This window comes from Pelodiscus sinensis, chromosome 2 (assembly GCF_052426305.1).
Source record: "Pelodiscus sinensis isolate ZL-2025 chromosome 2, ASM5242630v1, whole genome shotgun sequence".
Lineage (NCBI taxonomy): Eukaryota > Metazoa > Chordata > Testudines > Trionychidae > Pelodiscus > Pelodiscus sinensis.
Window position 1 is genome coordinate 180,383,546 of NC_143053.1, and position 8,542 is coordinate 180,392,087.

At 44.6% G+C, this 8,542-nt stretch overlaps 1 long non-coding RNA gene across 1 annotated transcript in view; it reads right to left on the reverse strand.

The window, feature by feature from the left end:
• LOC106731514 (uncharacterized) overlaps positions 1-2,650 on the reverse strand; it is a 113,814-nt gene extending 111,164 nt beyond the window's left edge. Inside the window, exon 1 of the long non-coding RNA XR_001367794.4 lies at positions 2,513-2,650. This is a non-coding gene — a long non-coding RNA (uncharacterized LOC106731514). The remainder of the gene's footprint in view (positions 1-2,512) is intronic.
• Between the last annotated feature and the right edge of the window lie 5,892 nt (positions 2,651-8,542).

An 8,542-nucleotide genomic window follows, 5' to 3' on the forward strand; every position in this document is an offset into this window, starting at 1 on the left:
AGCAGGAAACTGGAAACTTCCAGAATTGTGATGAGTGTGAAAAAAGGAAATCGTTCACTCAACTTCCCTCACCACAACAACGATGAACCTCCCAAAGACATCCCATGAACCTCCCAAAGACATCCCATAATGGTAGATGGGAGACTCCTCCCTATGTAGACAACTCTGGAGATGACTTAATGATCTTGGGTAATCCCCAGTGCCATTCTGAACAAGCTGTCCATGACTAATTCTTCTGTATTTGATTCTGTGACACACAGCTACTGAGTTCTGCATGGGTCCTGGGACATTGCTAATTTCTCATATTTGTAAATAACCATAAACTTCAGCCTATGGTCATATGCTCTTCCCCCATGGGGACAGGACATGGAATGGAACAAAACCTGGCAGCTGGGGTAGACAGAAGGTAAGTGTCTGAAGGTGCTGGGTAGGTAGAGTGAAAGTGCTGGGAGAGCTCTGGCTGTGCTCAAGCTAGTGTGCTCAGGTGTCTAGAGGGTCAGTGTATGACTGCCAGAGTACTGATGGCTGGAGTCAGACAAAAGAGATGAGTCAGGGGAACTAGAGGTCTGGCTAGGGTTTCACTAGTAACTAGGGAGTCTGAAACCTGGCTGAGGAAGCAGCGGCAGCGTGGAGCTCTTTCATCGTCCCAACCAGACCGATGCCTGTTGCTCTTCTCCTGCCAGGATCCAGCAGGGAGAGCAAGCCAGACAAGCAGTCTGGCTAGTGGAAGTGAGGGTCCACCTCAGCCTCTGGTGGCAGCAGGCAGAACTGCAGCTGAGCCAGATGTGTGACAGTCCATGTGAGGCACAGGCACCCATGACAGGACTCTGAAAGCTCAAGCTTTTGTTCCTCCGAAAGCTCAAGTCTTGTTTTGACTTACAGGCTCGTTTAGAAAGCCAGCTGCCCTATACATGGGAAGAACAATTTGTTGAGAGCCTCATGGTTTAACAACGTCAAAGCAGCAAGAGTCTCAACAAGATACAACTCGCTCAGTAAGCCGTTCTGCTGACCCTCACTGCGATTCCAGTTTGGCCTGACTGTCCCCTCCCACACACACCTCATGACAGAGAGGCGACCAGACCAAACCTGACTGAGTGATGCTATGACCTGGCACTCTCCTCTTTCCCCCTCGCCCTTTCTACAATAATCATGGAACCATCCAAAAAGTCATCATGGTCCCTGATTGAGAACCTCTGTTCTAGGGGGGAAGAAGGGAGAGACCCACTGAAGTTTTGCCTTTAGTGGCAGATTTGTTTTTTAGGGAAGCAAAGGGAAGGCAGGGGCCACCCAAGACAACCACCAAAACCAGACAACCCAGCAAAGTACAGTGTTATTTCAGCCACGACAGAGCATACAATCATTTGCTTTCCCTGTTTGCTGCTCCCAGTCCAGCCTGCAGGAAGCAGGGAGGAAGGCTGCCCGAGTCAGAGATTGATATAGCAGCAGTACAACTCAGTTAACTATTTGGAAGCCAGATAGTTTTCCCCGGCTCTCCTTTTAAAACAGGTTTATTGGGCAAACAAGCCTTTAAAATTAATTTTCTGCTGTATATAATCTTGGATTTTATCCTTAGACTTCAGAACAGTGGGTGTGAAAGACAGGACTTTGGACTGTGGAAGTCTGGTTAATCTTGTGTCTCTTGACTTGCCTCTAGTCTAGACCCAAGAATAGGAAGCAAAAGCAAAAAAAAAAAAAAAAAAAAAAACCAGTGCAGGAATCTCAGCTCAAAGTGGGAATCATTTCTCTGGCCCACACAACATTTGAGAAGCACAGCTCCCTGATCCAGCATGCCCGATTTGAATAACTAGGAAATATTGTATAAAGTGCTTTGAGAGCCTTCAGGGTGAAAGGTGAAACCAGTGTTAGTTGGCTGAAAATACCAGAGAAACCCACCTTTAAACAAGCAATCACTCTCCCCAGCATGCCTCAGTAAGGTGCACACTGCTGCACCAGTCTGGAAAAGGAGTCTTCTAGGAGACAGAACAGAGCAACGATTCTCTAATAGGGGACCAGGAAAACCAAGATTTAGCAGCACTCATACAAGCACTTCACTCATTGCATCTGCCCAATCTCAAGTCAGTCATTTCCCTCCCCCCAGCACTGACTGTTCAGGTTCGAAATGTCTCCTGCAAATCAGGCACACAGCAGCCAATACCACTGAGGAAATCACCACGCAGCCTATTGATTCACTGGGTGAGCAGAAGGCTGAAAGTGACCTCAAGAACCCGGCATGCCCATGAGACATGCCTCTGAACAATTCAGCTCCAGGGTGACCTTCCCTCCTGCAGCAGCACCAGAAGCCCTGTATTATTCATGCTAACGTTAATTACATGGAGGAATCAGATAGCAAAACAAATGCATTCCATAGCAAGCACACAGTTCGGTGTGCTGCCGAACACTACCGCTACCGCCTACACTCAGACACACTCCAGACACACGTTCTCTCTCACGAACCATACAAACTATTGACTTGACAGCTGTACAGAGAGCTCTGATCATACCACAGAATCACCTCTGCACAGAAAGGTTTCTTTTCCTCTCAATATCTTGACCGGGTCCCATGTCGTCTTCTTTCCACCAGCCAGCCACAGGAGACTTGCCAACACCCCAGCTGCACAAACCCAGTTACAGCCTACAGAGAGCCTTTGTTAACCCTCTTTTCATCTGAGATCAGCTTTCGCTTTGCCAAAGGGGAAAATTGGGGGGGGGGGGGGGGAAGGAGGGAGGAGAGAGAACCAGCAGACACCAAAGAAATGTACTCATCAATATTGACTTTGTTGAACTTAATGGGAAGTTATGAACCCACAGGAATCAATCAGGCCATGAAAGAGCACAGCAGACTTTATGTAAATCCGCATGTACAACTGATGGTTGTTTGAGAGGGGCTCGTTTTTTTCCTCCAAGGGTTATATTTATGTCTGCCTTAGCCTACATTAACTGATTCACACCCACTGCAATCAAGCAGTGTATAACACTCCTTTCAAGCTTTAAAAACAGTCTACTGCCCAATCAATATCCATAAGGTTATGGACACCACGTGGGTATTTCTGGAGGTAGAAGAATAACAGTCCATTGTAACAGTGGGTTGGGTTTTATAGTGGGGTGAGCTGGTTTTCTCCCAGCTGCTGCTATATATTCCAGACTTGTTCCTTTTGAAAGGTGGTAGTTTAAATTGGAATTAGATATAAGGTACCTGCCAAGTTTAACACGCTTCTGAGACAAACACTTCTCTGTCAAAGAGAGGCCTCAGAGCTGCTGAAGCTATGCAAAGGGCAGTTCAGCTACTGAAAACTGTGGGGAAGTGGTTTGCTACATGGAAATACAACTGCGCCTTGTACTGTCGACATAAACATTGCAAAGAAAAGAGAGGAAGGGTTGCTGGAAGGGCAGAAAGAAATGTGAAATTAAAAAAAACCAGCAATCCTTCCTCTCTTTTCTTTGCAATGTTTATGTCGACAGTACAAGGTGCAGTTGTATTTCCATGTAGCAAACCACTTCCCCACAGTTTTCAGTAGCTCAACTGCCCTTTGCTCCTGAAGTCTCCAGGAGTATGTCTATACAGGTGGCCCCCAAGTTACGAACACATCGACTTACGACAGTTCATACTTATGACCAACCTCCCATTAAGTGCATTATAGCTGGTCCCCAAGTTACGAACGCGCGATCCATGCTTACGAACAGCGCAGTCAAATTTAAATGAATGGAGTCCGACTTACGAACAGATCGAGTTACGACCAAGTGTTTGGAACATAACTTGTTTGTAAGTTGGGGAATATCTGTACAGGAGGGCTAAATTCCAAATAAGCTACGCAACTTGAGCTACTCTACTTGCGTAGCTTGAGTCGAAATAGCTTATTTCAAATTTAGGAATGTCTACTTATTTCAAAATACAGCACTTTTCCTCTGACTTCCCTTACTCCTTGTACAATGAGGGTTATAGGAGTTGGAGTAAGTAGTCCTTCAACTCAACAATATTTCAACATTATGTCGAAATAACTGCTTGTGTGTAGACGCGGACTATGTTATTTTGGAATAATGTCAGTTATTCTGAAATAATGCTGCTGTGTAGACATAGCCTCAGGGCACGTCTACACTGGGGAGTTATTTTGAAATAAGGCGAGCATCCATACTACCAAGCCTGTTATTTTGAAATAATGGGCTTCTTATTTCGAAATAACAACTTCTGCTTGTGAAGAGGAACAAACTTATTTTGAAATAGTTATTTGCGGAGTTATTTCTTCAAAATAACTTATTTCAAAATAACCTGGTAGTGTAGACATACCCAAGAGTTCATTTCCAGAGACAGACATTCTCTTGTATACTGTAGGCCCAATTTTCCAAGCTGAGCGCTTCTAGTCCCCTTTAAAGTCAGTGGGATTTGTAGGCTCCAACACTTCTGAAAGTCAGGCCATGGTTCTATGTGTTTTAGGCACAGATATTTGGGCAAAACCATGCTGCCTGCCCCCCAGTGAATGGCTCCCATTTAGAGAAATATCATTCTATTCATTTCAATGGTGTTACACCCAAAGAAAATTGGCCCAGATGCTCCATAGAACCTGAGCTGTCTCCCCTCATGCTGCAGAGAATTGAAAGAAGCTCTGCTGAAGTCAGTGGGCAAGCATCACTTTTACACTGCTATAAAGAGACTCCAGCCCATTCAGGTTTATAGTCAAGAGGCTTACAGAGGATTTCAGGGTATGTCAACACTAGCCCCCTAGTTCGAACTAGGGTGGCTAATGTAGGCATTCGAACTTGCAAATGAAGCCCAGGATTTAAATATCCCGGGCTTCATTTGCATGTTCCCGGGCGGACGCCATTTTTAAATCCCCTTAGTTCGAACTGACTGCCCACGGCTACATACGGCAGTCAGAAGTTAATCCAAACTAAGTCCTTAGTTCAGATTAACTGTTACACCTCATTGCAGGAGGAGTAACAGTTAATCCGAACTAAGGACTTAGTTCGGATTAACTTCTGACTGCCGTATGTAGCCGTGGGCAGTCAGTTCGAACTAAGGGGATTTAAAAATGGCGCCCGCCCGGGAACATGCAAATGAAGCCCGGGATATTTAAATCCTGGGCTTCATTTGCAAGTTCGAATGCCTACAGTAACCTCCCTAGTTCGAACTAGGGGGCTAGTGTAGACATATCTTCAGAGTGCAGGGAAGATTGGAAGTATTGGGTATCCCACCAGCCCAATGCAGAGGCAACAGAATTCATCCAACTGCTGCTGGGGAGACCAGGCTCTGTCTCAGCAGCACCTATTTTCTCGATTGCTGGTCTCCAGCTGCCAGCCAGCAGGATGAATAGAAGCCCCTGGCCAAACTCTTATCCCGCCTGATCATACTTGTTTTGAGGAATACACCACCAGCATTAGTCATTCTTCCCAGCCACTAGCCTCACTTACTGCTTCCCCCAATAACCTAATATAGTATCCTATATTCCATGGTGAGAAGGGACCCTTGTGATCATTTAGTCTGTCCTCATGTCTAGTTCAGGCCACAGACCTTTCCCTCAATAGTTCCCAGCACAGATATTTAAGAGAAAAACCATCCAATTTTGTTTTTAAAATTGTCAAGAAAAAAAAAAAAGAATCCACCACAAGCCTTGGTATATTGTTCCAATGATTAATAACACGCACCATTAAAAATTTACACCTTATTATCAGCCTGAATTTGTGTAAGTTTAATTTCCAGACATTGGATCATGTTAAGCCTTCCTCTGTTAGGCTATGTCTAGACTGTAAGCCTCTTTCGAAAGATACTTTCGAAAGCCTCTTTCGAAAGAGAGCGTCTAGACTGCACGCGGAACTTTCGAAAGAGCAAGCCGCTTTTTCGAAAGAAAGCACCCAGTGAGTCTGGATGCTCTCTTTCGAAGAAGCCCTATTTACATTCAAGAACGCCTTCTTTCGAAAGAAGCACTTTCGAAAGAAGGCGTTCTTCCTCGTGAAATGAGGTTTACCGCCGTCGAAAGAAAAGCCGCGTTCTTTCGATTTAATTTCGAAAGAACGCGGCTGCAGTCTAGACGCAGGTGAAGTTTTTTCGGAAAAAGGCTACTTTTCCCGAAAAACCCTGAGTCTGGACACAGCCTTAGACTGAAAAGCCCATTATAATAGTTGTAGGTACTAACAGACTGTGATCAAGTTGCCCCTTAAACCTTCTCTTTGTTAAGCTAAACAAATTGTGCTCTTCAAATCTGTCACTATGAGGCATGTTTTCTAATCCTTTCATCATTCTTGTGGCTCTTCTGTGAGCCATCTCCAATTTATTAGCAGCCTTCCTGAACTGTGCAATCAGCTGTTTGCCTGTCAAAATGATCTCAAGCTGGGATTTGGAGGATACTAGAGGGAGTGGAAATGTGGCTGTGGTCCTGCCTCCCCACCCCTGCAAGCATTCTATTAAAAATGTCAGCCAATTCTGAGTGAGTGGATCGCTGCTCCTAGGGGAAGCCTAACAGGGTGTCAGTGTGGCTCCGTGCTGTTGTGCCAATGTGATTCTTAGTGCTAGATCTGGGTCTCAGGAAGGAAAGTTGTTCTAGAAATGGATAGGAGGGGAAATGTAAATTGTACCTTCCCACAAAAGTAGGGTTGGCAGGTGTCCAGTTTTCGCCCGGACAGTCCGGTAATTGTGTCTTCTGTTCAGTAAAAAAAAAAAAACCCTGAAAATATTTTGTTTTTCTTGGATGTAAGGGGTGGGGACATTTTCCCCCTGCTGTGTCTGGCGGGGGTAGGGGTGGGGGAATTTAAAGGTGCAGGGACCCCCTTTTCTTTTGTTTGCTCGACCAGTTTAGTCCCCCGTTGTTGTTTTTTTCTTTCTTTTTTGCTCAACCAATTTTTTTCCCCTGACATGGTCTGGATTTTTTCCGAAAGTATCCTGCAACCCTACACAGAAGTATAAGATGAGTTGCAGGTGAGCAGATTTGGAAGCATTATGTCTGCATCCCCTACCCCACACAGCACAGGGCTCTGGCTGTTGAAGCCTTCCTTTGGTGTGACGGAAGAGACACATTTCAGATGGGTCTTCAACTGAGGGAGGGCCATTTTACCTTCAAATAGCAATGCTGTGCCTTTGAGCTACTGCATCCTCAGGTACATTTTGCGTATCCATGTTCATAGAATTTGCACCATTTCCTTTCTGCCTGGGATGGGTGCCCTCTGAGGCCTTAGGAGCCCCCCAGTTCCCTTTGTTTCTTCTACCTGTACAGCTATTCCCAAGTCTGCCTTTACTAGTAGGACTGGTTGAACCATTCAGTGAAATAGTCATTGTTAATTCAGCCCCTTTCTGTTTGCAAATGGGTTCGAAGGTCCCTGACTTGTAAACAACAGCTATATTCATCAGCATTTACCAAGATAGTCTGGTGAGCCATCTTGCCCACATGGGCTCCCAGTAGGTATTTGTAAGAGAGAGGTAGCCGTGTTAGTCTGATATTGGTAAAACAAAAGGAAAAATAATTATGTAGAACTTTAAAGACTAACAAGATAGTTTATTAGGTGATGAGCGTTCGTGGGGCAGACCCATTTCTTCAGATCATATTCTGAAAGTGAATTGGCATGACCACATATAACAAAGGAATACAAGGAAGAAAGAAAATAGATTATAAAGGAACAAATCAGCTACCAGATCAGAAGGTGGGGCGAGGAGCAAGGAAGAGACAAGGAAGGAGGAAACAGCTTCCAACTGGGTAACAGTTGCCAACTGGGTAAGTCAATAAGTGGCTAATCTGGAGTTACTACGAATATTGAAAGGTGGGAAGGCTGTCTTTGTAATGTGTAAGGTAATTAGCATCTTTATTAAGGCCCATTCACAACTTGTTGAAATAAAACAAATACAAGTTCTGAAGTCTCCCTTTGTAATCTGGTGTTAAAGTCTCTTTGAAGAAAAATGCATGTTTTCAGATCTTTAAGGGAATGGCCAGTTAGACTAAAATGTTAACTAACAGGTTTTTCTGTGTAGAGATGTCAGATGTCTGATTTGTGGGCATTAATTCTTTGGTGAAGTGTCTGAGCAGTTTGTTCAATATACATCGCAGAGGGACATTGCTGGCACATGATGGCATATATCACATTGCTGGACATACTGGAATATGAGCCCTAAATCGTATAACTGACATGGTTAGCTCCGGCGTAAATATGTGGACAAAGTTGCCAACTGGGTTTATTGCAAGGGAAAGTTCCAGGGTTAGTTTTAATGTAGTATGCCCTTTGGTTGTTAGTAAGAATCTTCCTGAGGTTAGGTGGGTGTTGATAGAAGAGTATAGGTCTGTGATGAAGTTCGCTCTCATGCAGAGGATCCATACAAGGCTTATATGCACCACTTACCTCCTGCTCAGGTCTTGTTTAGTGCCTCATTACACAGGGGTATTCCCACCTATTTCTGTCCCAGAGTTGCACAAAGAGGCTTCATGGAATGGAGAAATGCTTCCTAGACAGATATCTGTAAACTTCCCCCCCAATACACTTTTTCTCCCTATGCTCTTCTGTCATTTTTTGTCTGGTGCCCACAAAACAAAACAAAATAAAAACAACACACCTCTCCCCCCAACGCTGG